Source organism: Mangifera indica, chromosome 9 (assembly GCF_011075055.1).
Source record: "Mangifera indica cultivar Alphonso chromosome 9, CATAS_Mindica_2.1, whole genome shotgun sequence".
Taxonomy (NCBI): domain Eukaryota; kingdom Viridiplantae; phylum Streptophyta; class Magnoliopsida; order Sapindales; family Anacardiaceae; genus Mangifera; species Mangifera indica.
Window position 1 is genome coordinate 5,230,409 of NC_058145.1, and position 10,729 is coordinate 5,241,137.

At 32.3% G+C, this 10,729-nt stretch overlaps 1 non-coding gene across 1 annotated transcript; it reads left to right on the forward strand.

The window, feature by feature from the left end:
* The first annotated feature begins 4,954 nt into the window (after positions 1-4,954).
* Positions 4,955-5,061, forward strand: LOC123226607. Its single transcript, XR_006504356.1, has one exon. It is a non-coding gene; the product is annotated as a small nucleolar RNA R71 (small nucleolar RNA).
* Positions 5,062-10,729: the final 5,668 nt, after the last annotated feature.

Below are 10,729 nucleotides of genomic sequence, written 5' to 3' on the forward strand. Positions count from 1 at the left end.
CTCCAATTGCTAAACATTTCAAAATCAACCTGAAATAAACAAAAAGAACAATTTTCAACTAAACGTGAGGAAAATTATTTATCAACAAGCTGAAAGAAAATTCTTTGAGAAAAGAAAAACTTGGATTGCCTCATAAGAGCACTAATTTATTGTCCTTAGCTTGATCAATGGTAGGGCTTAAGTTGGGGGATTAGAAAGTGGTCGAGACACCTTTACTTCCACTTTGTCACCAATAAAATACAACTTCAACCTCCGCCCATTAACCTTAAATGCTCTAAAAGTTTCACTCCATACCTCAATGACTCCATAGGGAAATACCTTTAAAATCTTAAAAGGACCAGACCACCTGAACTTAAGTTTTCCTAGAAAGAGCTTTAATCGTGAGTTGAAAAGCAATACTTGATTACCTTCTTTGAAGTCTTTCTTTAGAATATGCTTATCATGCCACCTTTTGGTTCTTCTTTATATATTTTGGCATTCTTATAAGTATCCAATCTAAACTCTTCTAACTCATCTAGTTGTTTTCATTCGCTTTCTTCAAATCAAAGTTCAAGAACTTAATAGCCCAAAAAGCTCGATGCTCTAACTCCACCGGAAGTTGACAAAACTTATGATAGAAAAGGTAGAAGGGGGATATACCAATGAGAGTTTTAAAAGCTGTGCGGTATGCCCAAAGTGTATCATCCAATCTCTAACTCCAATATTTCCTTGAAGCACTTATGGTTTTCTCAAGTATGCCCTTAATCTCCCTATTAGAAATCTCAACTTGCTTGTTAGTTTAAGGGTGGTATGGGGTTACAACCTTATAGGTAACTCCATATTTCTTCAACAATTTCTCAAATAAGTGATTATAAAAGTGAGAACCATCATAACTAATAATGGCTCTTGGAATCCCAACTCTTACGAAGATATATTTCTTTAAAAACTTTACCACAACCCTAGTATTATTAGATGGACTTGTTAGTGCCTCAACCTATTTAGAAACATAGTTTACATCAACTAAGATATATTTACTCTTCTAAGACATAAGAAATGGCCCTATGAAGTCGGTGCCCCACATTTAAAAAATTTCAATCTCAAGTATATCATTTAGAGGCATTTCATTCCTTATCGAAATATTTCTAGTTCTTTGGCACCTATCACATGTTTGAACAAATTTCCTCACATCTTGAAAAGGAGTTAGCCAATAGAACCCATTTTGGAGCACCTTAGTTGTTATCTTGGTGGCATTAAAATGACCTTTATATTCAAAAGAATCATAATGGGTTAGAACATTTTCCATCTTATCTTATGGTAAGCATTATTGCACAATCTCATCAAAACATCTTTTGTAAAGTAATGGTTCTTTCTAATAATAGTTCTCCACCTCCTATAAAAACTTTTTCTTTTACTAGTGATTCATCTTTTGGGGTAGTACACCACACATAAGATAATTCACTTAATCTGCATATCATGGTACTACTCGGTAAGATATTTCTAAAATTTACTTATTTGGAAATGAGTCATCAATAGGTAGACTTTTGTCAAAACCTTCATACTTAGTTTGCACTAAGCATGGCAAATGATCAGTAACAACATTTTTTGTCCCCTTTTTATCTTTTATTTCTAGGCCAAACTCTTGAAGAAGCAATATCCATTTAATCAACCTCAGTTTTGAATCCTTCTTATTTAAGAGTTATTTAATGGCTGAATGATCTATGTAAACTATGACCTGGGAATCCATTAAATAAGACTTAAACTTATCAAAAACAAACACAATTACAAGAAGTTTTTTCTTAGTGGTGGTATAGTTGACTTGTGCTTCATCTAAAATGTGACTGGCATAGTAAATTTCATAAACCTTTTTATATTTCCTTTGCCCTAAAATTGCCCCCACAGTGAAGTCGCTAGCATCACACATCACTTCAAAAGTATACTACAATTTGATGGTTGCATAATAGGAGCTGAAATCAATACTTCCTTTAAAATTAAGACAATGCTAATCAAAATTAAAAGGAACATCTTTAACAAGTAAATTAGACAAAGGTTTAGCAATTTTTGAAAAGTCTTTAATGAAACGCCAATAGAACCTAGTATGGCTAAGAAAACTCTGGGCTCCTTTTATGGATGTCAGTGGGGGCATCTTCTCAATTACTTCTACTTTTGTTTTATCTACCTCAATCCTCTTTTGTGAGACTTTATGCCCAAGAACTATCATTTCTTTCGCCATAAAATGCAATTTTCCTAATTAAGCACCAAATTAACCTCTTTGAACCTTTACAAAACCTTAGACAAGTTAAACAAGCAATTATCAAAAGATATTCCATATATAGAAAAATCATCCACAAACACCTCCATAATTTGCTAAACAAAATAAAAAAATATAGACATCATACATCTTTGAAAGGTAGCAGGTGCATTGTAAAGACTGAAAGACATACGCTTATAGGCAAATATGCCATAAGGGCATTTGAAGGTTGTCTTTTCCTAGTTTTTTGAATGAATGAGGATTTGAAAGAATCCTGAATACCCATCTAGATAGCAAAAATGAGAATAGTTTGCTAATCTCTTTAAAACTTGGTCAATTAAAGGAAGGGGAAAATGATCCTTACATGTGGCACTATTAAGTTTTCTATAATCAATACACATCTTCTACCCTGTGACTGTCCTAATAGATATTAAATCATTATTCTCATTCTTGACAACAGTCATACCTTATTTCTTTGGTAACACTTATACTGGACTTACCTACGAACTATCAGAAATGGGATAGATAATCTTTGTATCCAACAATTTGATGACTTTAGTTCTCACTACCTCTTTCATGATATGATTTAATTTTCTTTGATGTTCAATGGTAGGTTTGAAATCATCAAGCATATGGATGCAATGCATGCAAATGGTAGGACTTATTCCTTTGATATCATGAATGTTATAACCAATGATTTTCCTATATGCTCTAAATTCCCTAAACAACTTATTTTCTTGTTCATCATTAAATTCAACATTTATGATCACAAGATAAGTAGAATTAAGACCAAGAAAAACATACCTCAAATTAACAAGAAGTGGTTTAAAATCTACCTTAGGTGCATCTTCTGTTTTAAGAAAAGGAAGAGAATGGTTACCTAACTCGAGTTCTTCAAACTTGAAATTCAAAATGGGAGTAAGCTTAGGATTTACTTCCATAAACTAAACACAGGTTGTAATTTCCATGTTTTCATCTTTGACTGAAGCTCCATGAACAATGCATGACTTGAGTGGATCCTTAGGGTATTTCTTGATAAATATTTCTTTCATGCAATCATCGATAATGTCAACCCTATAACAAGAATTCACAATGTTAGGTTGCTTTGACATTAAAAAAACATTAAACTCTATTTTTTCATATCCAATCTCAAAAGTGAGTTTTTCATTTTTAACATCGATGATCACTCTCATTGTGGCTAAGAATGGTCTTCCCAGAATAAGAGGAATATGAGTATCCTCTTCCATTTCCAAAACCACAAAGTCTACGGGGATATAAATTTTCCAACTTTAATTGATATGTTTTCTATTATCCCCATAGGATACTTTATAGATCTATCTTCTAATTGTAAGGTCACTATTGTAAGTTTAAATTCTTCAAGCTCCAATCTTATGCAAATAGACAAAGACATTAGACTTATATTTGCACCAAAATCACATAAAGGTTTTCCAAAAGATTTTTTACCAACTATACAAGGAATAGAAAAACACCCTAGATCCTTAAGTTTTGGTAGTAGTCTATTTTACAAAATGGCTTTGCATTCCTCTGAGAGAACTATTGTTTCAAACTCTTCAAAGTTTCCTTTTATTTGAAAGGATATCTTTGAGAAACTTGGCATATGTCAGCATTTGAGTTATAGCCTCCATAAAAGGAACATTGAGATGAATATGCTTAAAGATATCCAAAAACTTTCCAAATTGTTGGTCAAGCTTTGCCTTTTGAAACCTTTAAGGAAAAGGCAAAGGTGTTGTACATATTTTGGATAGCATTTGCTTTTCAGGGGCTTCTTAGACATTTACCTTAACCTTTTTCTTCAATGTATCTTCGTCAATAGACTTTTCAACTTCCTCTTGCTTACCCTTATCATCATCCTTATTTTTAACCTTGCCTATAGGTTCATCCAATTGTTTACCACTGCTAGTGACAATTGCCTTACAATACTTCCTTGGATTTTGAGGTTAGCTTGATAGCTTTCTTATTTCCCTAGAATTGAAAGTACTTGTTTGTCAATTGTACCTTAAACATCTTATTATGTGTGGCTAATTGATCAACCTTGGTAGTGAGTTGTCTAATCGTTTTATCTTAGGCATCGGCCTTCTGTTTTTAGGCAAGAATAAAATTCTCCATCATCATTCCAAATTTGATTTTTGTTCTTAAAGAGTTTGACAATAATGTAGAGGTTGAGGGTTACTATTTCTAACTTGGAACCCTAAAGGTGGCTGTCTAAAGTTCTGGTTTAGGTAAGAAGTATTATCTTGGTTTGACCATGCAAAGTTTAAGTGGTTCTTCCAACCTGGGTTATATGTATTTGAGTAAAGATTTCCTTATCCCTTTTGGTTGTAGTTGAGAAAATTCACTTGCTCATTTGTAGGCTCATGTGCATAGTGGATACCCAAATAACTTTCGAAGCTTGCATGATCTCTTTTATAATTCTCATAACTAGAAGTTTTTACAACCTTCATATCTAATCTCTTTAATTTCTTTGTCATTGCATCTAACTTAGCATTCACCATAGTAACCCCATCCATCTCATGTACTCTAAAATGTCTTCTTTGACTAGTTCTATCATTAGACCATCGATAATTATTAAAAGCAATTTCTTCAATCAAGTGCAAAGCCATATAAGATGTTTTACCCATTAATGACCTACTAGCAGTTGTATCTAAAATACTTTTCAATGAGGAAAAAAGACCATTATAGAAAGTTTGAACAACTAGCCAGTCAGACAAACCATGATGGGGATACTATCTTTGTAAATCTTTAAACCTTTCTCAAGCTTCATATAATGACTCGTCATCCCTCTTGTAAAAAGTGGCGATCTCATTTCTCAATTTAACAGTTTTCCTAGGTAGGAAATATTTTGCAAGGAAAGCTTTAGAAAGTTTCTGCTAAGTAGTAATTGTACAAGTGCCCTAGAATCCAACCAAGCACTTGCTTTATCCCTCAATGAAAATGGAAATAGCCTCAATTTGATTGCATATTTAAGAACTCTATTCATTTTGAAGGTGTCACATATCTAAGAGAAACGTGACAAGTGGACATATGGATCTTCATTTTCTAACCCTCCAAATTGATTTTGTTATACCATTTGAACAATGGAAGGTTTGATCTCAAAATTGTTAGTAACCATAACAGGCCTTACAACACTAGAATAACCATCATGTGTAGTAGGTATAACATAATCACAAAGAGCTCACTGATTGTTGATGTTATCCTCTATGACAACTTTTTATCTTGCTTGTCTTTCTTTTCTACGTCTTCTAAAAGTTCTTTCAATTCTAGGTCAAAATCCAATAATTCTTGATTTTAAGATCTAGTCATAAACTAATAGAGTAATTATAAGGAAAGAACAAAGACAACAAAAAATCAAATAGAACAAAAATAAAATAAAATAAAACTCTAGTCTAGCCAAACTACAAATTATACTAATATCAACAAAGCACCAATCCTCGACAACGGTAACAAAAACTTGTTGCCAATAGCTTGCAAGTATATGAGTCAATTAAGTAATATAAAAAGATGTCGATCCCACAGGGATTGGTTGTCGAGTATTAGGTTGTTTTGTAATTTAAATTAGCTAGAGAAATGAAATGCTATAGATGAAAATCGAATTAAAATTAATTAAATTACAAACTAACTAAGTCAAAATTAATAAAGGAAAATAAACACTTAACAAGTTAAAAGTGAAATGCCAATATAAAGAAGCCTCTGGTTTATGATTTCACTATCAATTACTCAAAAATTGTAACAAATCCAATTAATATAAATGATAAGATGAATTGTTGATGGTTGATTATCATATTTTATCCAATTCTTCTCTCAAGGCTAATTAAACATATTAAGAATAAAAGCTTACCTACTTTCATGGTATGATGTTAATCAAAACCCATTAATTTTTATAACAATCAATTTACCGACACAGGATTTATATTTATCTTTAAATAAAACCTTAGGTTTAGCAAAGGCATAAACTCAATGGGTATGTATTTCTCAATATCACGCTTCAATCTACAAACATGCACGGTATTAGGCCCTAACACCAAGCAAGAAATTGAAATCATAATTACTAAATCAAACATTCATCATCATTAATTAAAAATCAAAACCCATTACATAATCTTTGAGAACTTATAGATTCATCATAAACCCTAGCAAAGGAAGTTAGTTATTCATGACTATAAATCAAACTACAAGATAAAATTAAAAAGAAGACATTTTAAATCAGTAAAGAAGATAATAAGAGAGATAAGAAAAACTCTCAAGTTTTCCAATCTTGGTTCTCTTGGGTCTTCTATCTTTAATCTTAGATTTTCACTCTTCTATTTGTTTCTTGAAGCTTTCTCTCTCTAAAAATCCTTTAGGTTACTGTATTTTATGATAGAAAAGTCAAGAAGATGTAACTTTCTTCTTATACTTGCCATTTAACTCTATTTTTAAAAAATATTATATATACCTAGTAATTATAGGCACCAATTATGGTCGTAAGACTACCCATAATTGTCTTCTGCCTCCTATTATGAAATCTTCTTATTTACTTCTTTAAGCTTCCATTTTCGCTTCAAAGTTGCTTAAATGTCTCTACAACATCTAAAAATATAATTTAAAGTGCAAAATAAGATCAAACCATGAAAATTAAATAAAACTTAAAGAATTTGACCAAATGGACCAAAACTCACTTTAAAAACATACTATTATAATTTTATTTGTGTATTTCATACACACATAACCTATTGTGTGCTATGTAATATTATGAATGAAGACCATAACCACCTCTTTTTTCAGTGCCAATATAACCTTCATATTTAGCAAAAAGATATTGAGAAATGAAGGTAACTTCTCTAGACCTCAGCCTTGGATGGATTATGTAAACAAAATTACGGTAGAGTGGAAAAGAAATAATGTAAAGAATATTATGCTTCAAATGAGTCTTGTTGTCATGGCTTATGTTATCTAGAAGGAGCATAACAACTGATGTTTTGCTAATTCTTTGCTTTTAAAAAAGATGGTAGTAAGTAGAGTGCTCAAAACTTGTTATCACAAGGGAGCAGATTTCTTAGGTTTTACAAGCTTTAAAGGAAATGTTAAGGTTGTTCAGAAATAAGACCTTCCTAGATGTATCTTCAAAAGTTCCTAATGGTTGGATGAGGTTGCTTTTTTCCTTTCTGATATGGTTTTATTTCCAATTTCATTGCTACTGGTTAAAGAGGTGTTTTGCTAACCTTTTTGTTGTTTTGTAGAGCTGCCAAGTTGCATCTCCTTTCTTCTCCTTCTTAAGATATCATCCAACATCTTTCTTGGAGTTACGATAGCATGCAAAGACTATTTTTGGCTTTCTTGGCATATTTATTCCTTTAGCAATTGTAGTGATATTGCCATTTATGAAGACTAACTTGACGAACCTGTGATGCTTAGTTTTCTTATGCATTGCTCCTCTATTAGATTAAAGCTTCTTATTATAATTGTCTTCATTGATTTTTTTGGTGCTTTATTTTTGTTGGTGTTCTCTTGCCTATTTGTAAGCTTGCACTTCATAGTTGTCTTTTAAGTTCTCTTTAGTTTGTACATGAGTATTACGAGATGTTATGCTAATCTATTTGTTTCTATTGCTTTGGCTATTTTCTTTGATGTCTGTGTTAATTAGCATGAGATGTATTTATATGTAAATTGGATTTGGCTTACTTTTAATTTGTTGATTCCTATTTTTTTTAGTAATTAAAATATATTAACCAACCAAAAAGAGCTTTACCATAGGACATGCCCCCTGGTTAAGGAGAGAAAGCCTTACAACGGGACAAAAACTCCCACGGTTAAGGAAACAAAACCTAAATTTCCACAACTCAACAACAAAGCAAAATAACACAAAACACAATCACAAAGCCAACTTATAAGAATAACAACAATAGCAATAACAAAAGCACAAGAACCTAACTATCTAAGAATGATCCTTGGTAAACCTAAAATTTCTATAAGCCTTGCATTTTCCCCTGAATTGGTGAACTTGTTGAGAAAAGCACACATTTCCCATACATAATCCTTTATAAGCTTTATGATATTCCTTTTATTCATTTTCTTTTTCTTGACATATGTTGTTTTTTTTTTTGGTAATTAAATTGTACTAACCAGAAGCAAAGCTATAAAAAAAGCACACCACCGGCCAAACCCTCGAGTTGTGCTAACCCATTACCAATGAGAAAGCCAAGTCATAACAAAGGCCAAATAAACCACGATAAACAACAAAGACCAAAGCAACAAACATAAACCAAAACAACAAAGAACCAAAAGACTACAAGACGAGGAATATAAGAAGATGCTATTTAGAAGGTCCCAATTATGAGCAAGAGATAAGTTCTCATTAGAAGTCTAAAGGTTCTTCAAGAGACCTGCACATTCCTTGACATAAGATTTAATGGTGGAAAGTGTGACTTCCTTAGAAATTTGTTCTCTCCCAAAGCAAATGTTGTTTCTAACCTTCTAAATGTGGTACACTAAGACACTTAATGAGAGTTTGCTAAACACAATTTTCAAATTATCCTTGTTCCATAGTTTAGCCTTGTCCTCAATAAAGGCATTCCTAGGTTGAGCTATATGAATCTGCGAACAAAGGCGAAAAAGTTCTCTCCAAATATAAAGGCTAAACATACACTTAAAGAAAAGATGATCCATATCCTACAAACCTTGGTCATAAAACACACAAGTTTGATGAAAGATGATTCTAAGCCTAAGAAGTTTATCTCTTGTCATAAGTTTTCCTTTGATAGTTAGCCACGAGGCGGAAAAATGTCTTAGGAATTACCTTTTGAACCAAATTAGGTTGAACCAAGGAACCTTTTCCTATATTTCCCTCATAACCTCCAAAGCTGATTTGGTAAAGAATGAATCATTAGGATTTAACAACCACTATTAGGCATGATAGCATTTTTAATCTCTAAAAGATGAACTGAATTTGTAGTCGACTATCTCTAAGAACCTTTATGAATAATTTCCTTAAAAAGAGCATCATTTGGAAAACTCGAATCATAGATAACTCTAGAACCATATTTATCTTTTAAGGGGTCGAGAATGTGCCAATTATCATGTCAAACAAAGGTGTTGTTTCTATTCCCAACAATTTTCTTAATAAGAGGTTTCATGGCCTTCCTTAGCTTTATGATCTTCCCCACGTCCAAGAGCAATTAGTATTAGAACCAACATCTTAAAAGCTTCTTCCTCTAAGCCTGTAGGCCTTAATCTAATCAATCCTTACGGAGCTATTATTATGATTAAAGATTTTCTAAATGTGCTTAGCCATGACAATCTTGTTCCAAGTCTTAATTTTCATTATGCCCAAACCATCTTCTTTTTTAAGAATACAAACTTCATCCTAAGCCATCTTAACCTTCCTAAAGTTCAAATCCACCCTACTCCAAAGGAAAACTCTAAAGATTCTATTAATCTCTTTATGATTGCAAGTTGGAAGGATAAATAATGAAGACCAATAAACTTGGATACTAAGGAGAATGAACTTTATAAAGATAAGACTACCAGTATTGGTGAGGAATTTGTTTCTTTAAGAAGAGATTCTACCCAAGATTTTATCAAAGACAGGCTTGCAATTCGTGAGCTTAAGCTTACCCATATTGATAAGAACCCCTAAGTACTTGGATAGAAGTTGGCCAATCTCAATGTTGATACACTTCTAAAGTAGAATTTTCTATTCATTTGACATACCCAAGAGGAAAAGGTTACTCTTGGTAAGGTTTATTTTAAGGTTGGACCAATCTTGGAAGCAGTTCAATACATCCTTCATAAGAGAGATAAAGTCTATGTCTACCCTATAAAACAATATAAAGCCATCTACAAAACAAAAGTAAGTAACGTTATTCTTTTTGTATCTCTAATGGTGACCAAAGTTGGGGTTGAATTTCAATTCCTCAAGCATGTAAGAGAAGACTTTCATAGCCATGACAAAGAGAAATAAAAAGATAAGATCTCCTTGTTTAAAAACCCTTAAGCCATTAAAGAAACCCACAAGCTCACCATTTAAGCACACCAAGAAAGAGAGGTTTGTGAAACAATTCATAATCCAATCAATGCACCGAGAGAGAATGCCAATGATAGAGAAAACCTCTCCAATAGAATCCTAATTTAAAGAGTCATAGACCTTTATGAGGTCCACTTTTATAGTACATCTCTTTTCCTTTGTGTCCTTATGGTATCTATTTATAATCTCTTGGCAAAGGAGGATGTTTTCACAAATGTTTTTACCACCCATAAAAACACTTTAAGCTTTGTTGATAAACCATGGTAGAATGCTTTTGAGTCTATTAGCAATGATTTTGGTAATGCACTTATAGATCATGTTATGACAAGTTATCGACCTTAAATCCTTGCAAATTCACTAAGACTTTCACTGACCTAAAGCTCTATCGTATCCTACCATTGAAGGCATGATCAAGGTTGTTAACATTCTTTTAATCTCTTTAAACACAATGGCTCACAAAATTGACATTATTCTTTCTTACC